The following is a 9,745-nucleotide window of genomic DNA, read 5'->3' on the forward strand; positions in this document are numbered from 1 at the left end:
GGCTGACTGTAAGGCAGGGAAACATGTTGGCAGAGAAGTGGTTCATGGTTTGACAGCGTGGAGCAGCAATAGAAAGAGAGAGAGACAGAAAGAGACAGAGAGGAACCAGAGTGAGAAAAACATTTCCAAGATACGCCCCAGGGACTCACCTCTTCAAACAAGACCCCACTTTGTAATAGAAACTCAGCAATAAGCCTCCATAAGCTAATTGCCTTCCAAAATGCTCACCTTTGCAGGCATGAGACTCCTGTGGGATGTCTAGATATAAACAACAACATTTCGCCCCAGTCCCCAAAAGACCCAAGTGCATCCCTTTACACAAAATAATTTTAGTCCTTCTCTAAAAGTTGCTAAAGTCCTAATGGCTCCAACATTCCTGAAAAGTCTAAGCCTAAAGTCTCCTCTGAGGTTTAAGGCAAACCCATAACTGTGAGCCCCTGTAACATAAAAACCTGACAACATAGAATGACACAGGGCAGATATTTCCATTCCAACTGAGAGAAATCGGGAGAAGTAGAAACCAATGGGAGCAAAGCAGACCAAACTGAACAGGTCAAATATTAGATCCTGTAGTTCTGTGTCCAGCACTTGCATCAGCCCTGGAGAGATGCTGACTCCAAAGGGCTTAGGTTCCTGGTCCCTATGACAGTACTGTTGCTTGTAACCATCAGGGACTGTCTTGGTCTGGCTTTGCTTAATCTTTGTAGCTTTCCTCAGAAATTCCCAAGTTCCTCGCTTCTACAACTTCTGGAGTCTCCCCTGTACTTTCTACTTCACTCCCAGTGCTTCACACATTGTGCTTTCAGGAGTGCATGGTCCAGCGTGGAGATTTCCCTTCACCACTGTCCTTTAGGGATCCCCTGGCAAGGCATGGTAGGAGCTGGCCACTTTGAGGTGCCTGCATACAGTGCAGAATTAGCTGTAAACCAGCACCTAGTTTTCCTTCTTTTGTCAGCTGATCAGATGGGACACCACATAGGCAAATGCTGGAGGACAGTGGAGGTGTAGCAGGAGCTATGGGCAGGTGCCTTCTCTGTCTGCTTGAGCTCAATGACATATATACCAGTTCCATTTAACAATTGCCAGTTGATCTACACATTCAACTTATGACTCAGTGGATCAAATAACACCAGTCCATAATGGGCAACATAGCTGTATAATAATCTGATGTCCCATGGTCAAGAGTTCAGTTCCTGTTAAGGCCCAGTAGCAGGCCAGGTGCTGCTTTTCAAAAGGAGAGCAGTTTTCTACAGTCAGTGACACAGCCTTCCTCTGAAAGCCTAAAGACCTCTGTGGGTCCCTGCCAGAGATTCCAAATAGCATCCCTTTCTGCTACACCTCAAGTGCTGGGTCATATGCATCCCATGGAAGAGCAGCCAGCAAGCTGCCTAGATCTGTTGAAAGTCTTTTCTTGTTCTAGACCCCACTTAAAGTCAATCACTGGGTAAACAGGCTGGTGTAACATACCTACCTGATGAATGAGTTGCCTTCTAAATCTGAAAGGGCCCACTAGACACTGTGCCTCTTTTTTGGTTGTGGATCCAGATGCAACAACTTCTCCTTTGCTTCAGAAGGCATATCCCTGTACACCCCACACTGCTGGACACCGAGATACTTCATTGAGGTAGAAGAACATTGAATTTTAGTTTGATTTATTTCTCATCCTCTGCCATATAAATGCTCTGTCAACAAGTCCACAGTGGTCACCACCACCTACTCACTTGGTCAAATCAGCATAATATCATCAATGTAATGGACCTTGGTGCACCTTACAAAGGAGAAAAATGATCAAAATCCCTGTGGACTAAGTTGTGACACAGGGCTGGAGAGTTGATATAACCCTGAGGTAGGAGAGTGAATGTGTATTGCTGGCCTTGTAGCTGAAAGTAAATTGATTCTGGAGGGCTTTATGGACAGGTATGGAGAAGAAAGCATTTGTCAAATCAGTAGTTGCATGCAAGGTACCAGAAGGTGTGTTAATGTGCTCAAGCAAGGGAACCATATCTAATGCAGTGGCTGGAGCTTTTACTTAACTAAGAAAGATTATGGTGATCCACAGGTCCAGGAATCAAGAGTTAGAAGTAGAAATGCTACTACTCACCAGTACCCTTAGTGACCTTCCAGTAAAATTTTTGCTTACTGTTTTTGCAACTTATCAAAGAGGCATAGGTTTGGAAGTCTTAGATCCAGTGAGGGGAAAACTTGTACCAGGATGTAGAACAATTATTTCACTGAACTGGAAGAAAGACTTTCCACTTGTCATTTTGGATTTTTATGCCTCTGAGTAAGAAAGCTTAAAAAAAGGTATTTATTTCAATGGGAGGGGTAATAGATCCACACTATCAAGGGGAAAATGCACTATTCCACATTGGAGGAAAGGAAGACTCTATTTGGAGTTCAGAAGATCTCTTAGGGGACCACCTACTACCATACTATTATCAAGGTCAACTACAGCAATCAAACTCAGAGAGGATGACAAACAGCCCCAAAACTTCAAGTAAGGGCCACCCCGCCAAGTAGCAAGCCACAACCTGCTGTGGTGCTTCCTGGGAGGCATACAGAATGGGTAATGGGAAGAAATTATAATACCAGCTCTGACCTCATGACTAGTTACAGAAATGAAAATTATAATTTTTCCTTACTTATTTTGTTAATATGTTTGTACATATAAGTATATATCTTTGTTTTCTTTTTTTAACATACATTGATAGATTTAATATTGGTTCTTAAGTATTTTAAAATCTGTATTATAATGTTTATGTATGGAATGTTAGAAAAGTAAGCATCACCTAAGAAAAACTTTGCCTTCTCTTCTGGGGTAGGGGGAGGGATTGGTAAATTTCCATTTGTACACAGGGTGAATGTATCATAGAAAGAGCAATTGTGAACTTACTATTGTATTTGGCAACTAAGCATGGTTTAAGGAAGTATGCCCGGTTGTCAAGTTGACAAGGACTGGCTTAGGCCATTTAATTGTGGTGTCTCCTTGAACTGATTAGGAACTTCTTGGAGTATTAGTGGAGTGCAGTTCTGGGTGGATCAGTGTGATTGGCATGTAAGATGTAAAAAGAAGAGGGAAGACCCTGCTCCTGGTACCAAAATCTGTCTTACTCATTTTCTTTGTTTCTGGTATATAATAGTCAATATCTACAATTTAAAGGAGGAATGATTTATTCTGCCTTGTAGTTTGTAGAGATTTCAGTCCATATTCAGCTTGGGCCAAGGTAGAGCAGCATGTCACAATGACACGGAAGCAGAGAGACACCAAGGAAGGAGCCAGGGAGGGAGATAAATCCTTCCAGGCCATGTGCCTTGTGTCCCTTCTCTGCTGACCTGACCCTACTTCCTAGTAGCTAGAGGGCTGAAAGCCTGCATAATCAAATTGCTTTCTAAAAGACTGGCCTTTGAGTGCATGAGGCTCTTGAGGGACATCTAGATAGAGACTACAACACCAGGTTTAATAGTCATCTGGAGTGCTTTTTAAAATACAAGTTCCTGTGGCCCACTCAGCATAGCGCTAGTTAACCCCCTAATATCTGTTAGATGATATAGGTAATTCCAGTTTGATTTTGAGCTTCTGACTTGAAGTGATGGTCTGAATCCCTATAACAATACCAAGTGGAAAGAAAGTGAGCTAATCACAGGGGGAGTGTTTTCAGTGTCCACTGCAGCTGCAGTTTTTAATAAATTGGTAATTGTTATTTTGGCTTATCTAGAGTTTACTCTGAGCTAGACTAATATATTTGTGTTGCACCCTTCTGGTATACTGATAAAACAAAGTTTCTGTCCTTTTCCGTATGAACATCAGGTGACTGTCTAGGGGACCTGTCAAATTATGAAGATCCTTAAAAGTCACCTAGCTGGAGAATCTTGTATCATCACACTGCTTTCTTTCCAAAGATCGATAGTGCTGGCCATAATAACTCCATGACCTGTGTTCATTTCTGCAGATTGTTCTTTTAGTTAGTGTTAGTAATTAGTACATATTAGAGTGAACAGTGTTGATCCATTCACTCAGCCATTCCTGCACAAAATTTCAGAAAAACAGAGTGTTGGATAAATACTGCAGAACTGGTTGCTACTTTGTACCTAAAGTTATCTTTGTGTAAGCCACAGCTGCACACTCTGTGGAACTTTGTTCCTTCCAGAGGGTTCACTTTTCTCCATCAGGTCTTGGTGGTCTGGTCAGAGCCTCCAGAAATGCATTGTATTACTTAGGATAAAAAGAGGAATTCTTCATCTCACTTGCCCTTTTTTTCCCCCTCCAAGGACTCCAGACCATTAAATAATACTTAAAAATAACCCTGCTGCATCAGCAAGCAATCCTGGGTGGACCACATGATCCAGAGAGACTGGTGGGGTGGACTCAGCTCAGTGAGCTGACAATAGCAAGCTAGTGTCAGAGTGGACCTTCACCCTGGGACCCCACTGGAGACTAGGACATTTGGAGGACAGTGTCACCTGCTGCTCTTGTTCTCTGGAATGGGCCATTGCTCTGGTTTCAGTTAAAACTACACATTTTTCTGCATGGCAAAGCCAACTTCAGAAAATACCAAAATGTCAGGATTATGCCATTGTAAATATATTCGTGTCATAAGCTCATGCCCAGTTCCCTAAATTAACTTTCGTATTTCTGGTGTGACAACCATGAAGCTATACTTCCCCACCCAGTGCTTATTTCTGTGGGAGTCGGGTCTCAGTCCTGTCTTGTCTCATTCCAGTTCTAGATGAAGCTATTTTTAAAAAGTTTAAGAAGGCCTCCTCCTTGCAAGAAGGTGCCTGGTGGCAGGCGGCCAGTGATCCCTGAACAGCACAGGGAAGAGGCATTCAAGCTGGGCGTCTTTAATTTCCTTTCTCTTTAATGCTCTCTCTAATGTTCAGTTTAATATGTTTTGGGAAGTATCCCAAAGAGCGTGACTGCTTGGACGTGCTCTTCAGAGCTAGGCTGAGTGAAGCTGCTATGAACCAGCTGAAGGAACTGGGGCCTGCTTCTTTCCTGCTGTGGCCCAGCCGGGGGCAAAGCCAGTCCCCACTTCTCAGCTGAGCTGTGAGGCTGGGGTGAGCCACAGGCCGCCCCCAGAGCATTCATCCAGTCTATCCTGGTTTCCCATCGCTCGTTAGTAGGTTGTTTTCATTGGGGAGAAATGCAGGGAGACTGCAGACAGTCCCATGGCAAGTTCCAGTGCTGAGACAGATGGGATGGTCAGGACGGTGGGGCTGCATGCATGTGTGTGCGTGCGTGTGTGTGTGTGTGTATGTGTGTACACATGTCTGTACCCTGTGCTCTTTCCCTCAGGGTGGTTCACTGGGTTGCTAAGTTCTTCCCTCAAACTCCCTTCCTATTGCTGCCACATGGTTTGTATTGCGAAGAGGGCCTTGCTCCTCCCGTGTGTGTGCGGGCACCGGAAGTCAAGAGGACGTGACCCGGAAGAGAAGCCAGTTGTGGAGGAGTGGGCCTTCCCCCACCGTCTTCAGACAGTCCTTGTCAACTGTGTCCTGCTTAACGGCTGTGAGGACTAATGGCCGAGGTGCCCTGTGTGGACTGTGACCCCTCTACCTCCCTTTTTTATGGTACAGTTCTATAGGTCTTGCTGATAGAGCTCCAGTGTCTTTTTTGGTACAATATACCTTGTTTATACAGCATTGTAACTTTTGCTGATGTACTGTACAGTGCTGCAGTTTTATGTTCTGTTATGCATTACAGTTCTGTATATGAGAGTTATACAAATAAAAGCAAAGTCACCAAGTTGGACTTCCCTTTGACCATTTCTTTGTTCTGAATATTTTAATGTACATAGTATATACAAGTCTTCATTTAGTGACCTAGCCGCAGGATGTGAACTCAGTCATTAAATGAGAAATATCCAAACTTCCGATGCAACTTCTAAATATAGTAAAGACCAAACCGGTGTATCACATTTTATAAAAGGAATTCTATATGCAAAACTGTGGAATACAGGAAATCTAAACTTTGCTTCAAAGATGATAGAAGCCAGAGAATAGAGCAGAATGCTTGTGAATAGTGTGTGTAATATATTTTGAGATAGAAATCATACCACAAAACCAAATTTTGTTTCTTTCAGGATAGGACTGAATAGGGAGAAATATTACTAATATTCAGATGACTAGCAATTATTCTTTTTGTTCTTTAGCTATGGAAATTTCAAAAGAAGGTCATACTTCAGTAAAATTTCATAAAATGGAAAATACACATATATAAATGTGACACTGCTCCATCGTTAAAATATTTATTTAAATTTTAATTAGCTACAAGTGAAATTTACAATTCCTCTATGCATAAAATGAACCTAGTACCCGGTTGTATTCCTGTGTGTAGAGACAACAGAGAAATGAGCAATAACATGTAGGACATAAAGCTTTCAAACCATTTCTGGTGTTGAAATATTTTTATGTTAGAGTGTGAAGTTTTCACATTTCAATTGTTAACATTTTTTATGTTAATAATCAACAGAAATGAAATTTAAACTTATTAAAACTGTTTACAAGTTCTTTGTAGGGGCTGGGGATTTAGCTCAGCGGCAAAAGCGCCTGCCTGGCAAGCGCAAGGTCGTGAGTTCGGTTCCCGGTACCGGAGAAAAACCAAAAAAAAAACAAAAAAAATACAAGTTCTTTGTAGCATCTAAGTATTTAAAATATCTCAGTGTTTTCTGTAATTTGAATCTACAAAGTAGGTACTGCAGTCCTTCCCTATATATCTGCTCCCTGAGACCACATGGTGATTAGACTAGGATGTTATGCTAGCACACAGCAGATGGCATCCTGGAAAGGAAAACTTCTGTCCTGGACAGGGACAGCAGCCCAAGCCTGGGGAAGCTTCATTTCCGTATTGTGAGAATATTGGTATCTGTCCATTTCCAGAAGGTACCAGGAAACTGTTTATTTTTATCCAGCTATAATTTATCATCAAATACCTTTTCCATCATTCAAAAATATTTTATAATATCTTTTAAAGTCAGAAGTTTTTTAATTTAAGAACATTTAATTCACTATGTGGCTTGATATCTTCATTTCATGATCTAGTCTAGTATTGAAGATAACCCAAAAATCCAAAAGCATTTGTAATTCTCTCATTAAGTGAGATACAAGGTAAACTTTTAAAGCTATCACCTATACGAAGAGTTAGCACATCTCTAAGTACATTATTTTAATGGCCACAAGAGTCCAGTAAGATAAATATCATCCACAGTTAACACAGAGGGAAACTGAATTTCAGAAATGACACAAAGACCAAAATAAATGGGATTTAACCAAGACCACTGTGACAGCCTTTGGACAAGAATACATTTTAATGTTTCCATTATGATTCAGCACTTTATTCTACACAGAATTACACAGAAGATTTTAAATATTTAATTTTTAAAAATCAAAAGAATAGAAAATATCAAGCCTCTAGTTTGAGGCTGGATCAACCACAATTTAAAAATGTGCAACAAACATATTATGCACAGAATGATATAAAAATAGAATTCCCAAGCTCTAAGTGCCAGAGGGTGTTTAAAATAGAGCAATTTAGAAAAAGGAGAGGAAATAGATGATAATTTTCTCAAATTTTCTTTGACATCAATTTATGTTATAATAGTGACCTTAGAGGTCCATGAAAGTCACACATGCAGAAAGCTCCTATCTTTTTGGTTCTTTATTGCTCCCTCTCTTTGTGTCCTTCTACTTGGTGGTAGGTAATGTCAACAGGAATGGGTCCCTTCTATAGTCCTGTGGCACCCCCTTCAATGTCTCACGCCTAAAGCTACACCAAGCATGAACTCTACACAGGGCTGGAGGAGACAGTGGGATTTGAGTAGCTGTCCCAGGGATTCTGGACTGAGAAATAGGTGAGAAATGTAAAAGTGGGAAGTGGAGACATTAGAACCCTCCTAAAGGTTGGAAAAGAACATGTCCTTGCTCCCTCCTTTCCCCGTGATTTAGTCTCCTTAGCTTTTTTCTTCGCCTCTTCCTTCTCTTTTCCCTCCACTTTCTCTCTGCTGTGGTTGTAAATGGCCTGCTATTGTCCCAGATGCAGAGCCCACTCTCTCAGTCCTCTTTTCCTCACACAACTGCAGTCGGCCAAGCCCTACACGTGACCTCCCCCATCGCTGCCCCCAGCCTCCAGGACAGGAGCCGCAGAGGAGATGGAGGTCAGTGAAAGAGATACGCAAGTGACGGCCCCAGGACAATGCAGAGGGATGGCCCGCAGCTGGCTGGTTGAGGTGGCTCGGAATAAGAAACAAATTTAATGTGCACATGACTCAGAAGCCGCCACATATGGTTTACATATTACATGTATGTCGTGTGTGTGTGTGTGTGTGTGTGTGTGTGTGTGTGTGTGTGAAACTGGGATTGAACCCGGGCTTTCAGACTGAGCTACACTCTTTTTATTGTTTTCATTTTGAAACAGGGTCTTGTTAAGTCAGTAAATTGCAAAGCTGTGGTCAAACTTGCAACTTCCCTTTTTCAGTCTCCCAGAGTGATAGGTATGTCTTTACATCGCTGAGAGGTAGTGCAATGTGTAAGCACAAAAGCGTTGTTTTCATTTACTGACTGATTCACTAACCAGGCATATATATATATAATATACATATACTATATTATATAATATATTATGTAATTATATATTATATAATATACATATAATATATAGTATATAATATATTATATATAATATATGTTGAATATGTATATAATATGTGTGGCATAATTAAGATAAAAAGCTTAGCTTAGATACTTTCCTTTGACTTGAGTAGGACTAGGGTTATTTCGAGTTTATAGATATTAAATTTGAAAAAATGAGATTTCTGAATATGGCATTTTATTTTCAGTTCTTTCAAAGTTGAAATTGGTTTAGGTCCCCTGCTTCTTATGACATCTCCTCACGAGCTCTGTGTCTAAAAAGCACTCACACACATCCATGACCTGAATATATGGATACATGGGTACTTGGATATATGGATACCCGTCAGCTTTACCGCTTACCTGCAGTCACACTACGGGGCACTGTTGAGCGCTCCCATGGCGGGAAGCGCGTCAGCTCCTCACTGCAGGCATCTCTCACATGTCTTCTGACCCCATCTTCTCCGAGACTCCGTACTCCTCCATCTCTGCCGCTCCTTGTTCCCAAGGCCACCTCCTGCTCCGGGCTTCATCCCCTTGGTCACAGATCCCAGGAGCGCCCCAGTGGCTCCCTTCCGCCCTCCACCGGGCTCCCCCAGCTGGACCTGACACTGTTTCTTCAATGTCTACGTGTTTCCCAGGTAAGGCTCCCTTTCACACAGTCCAGCAAGTACTCAGAGTTCCAAGGAGGCTTCTCTCAGTCACTGGCCTGTGTGACTCACTGCATTTCTGTTTCACAAGTTTGTCTTCAGTTGTTCTCTCTTCCTGCCTTTCTTCCTCTTTCTTTTTATTCAGACACTAAGTAGACACTCAGCTCAAAGCCCTTGTCCTCCGCACTCCCTAGGTCAGCACGATCGGATGGGATTCTGTGTGCTGAAGGCAGGATTTCACCAGCATCATGTGCTGTGCTTCTTCACTGTACGCTCAGGGATATAATGGGTTCATCTTACCAAAGCAGCTGTAAAGGCTTCTTGGCAAGGTTAATATCACTGGTGCCTTTAACAGCAGCAAAACAATAGAAGGGATATAAATTAATATATTTTAATTGGCTAATTCACTGAACAGGTGAATTTTTATAAGCGTATGGTCATAGTGAGCAGGGTCTTTGTCTTTATTAAGT

The 9,745-nt window shown here is 41.9% G+C and overlaps 1 long non-coding RNA gene across 1 annotated transcript in view; it reads right to left on the reverse strand.

Annotated features, from left to right (window-relative positions):
* Positions 1 to 9,351, reverse strand: part of LOC106147768 — a 40,732-nt gene extending 31,381 nt beyond the window's left edge. Inside the window, exon 1 of the long non-coding RNA XR_001232716.1 lies at positions 8,989 to 9,351. This is a non-coding gene — a long non-coding RNA (uncharacterized LOC106147768). The remainder of the gene's footprint in view (positions 1 to 8,988) is intronic.
* Between the last annotated feature and the right edge of the window lie 394 nt (positions 9,352 to 9,745).

The sequence above is a fragment of the Chinchilla lanigera genome, unplaced genomic scaffold, assembly GCF_000276665.1.
Source record: "Chinchilla lanigera isolate Chin_1 unplaced genomic scaffold, ChiLan1.0 scaffold00009, whole genome shotgun sequence".
NCBI classification, from domain to species: Eukaryota; Metazoa; Chordata; class Mammalia; order Rodentia; family Chinchillidae; genus Chinchilla; species Chinchilla lanigera.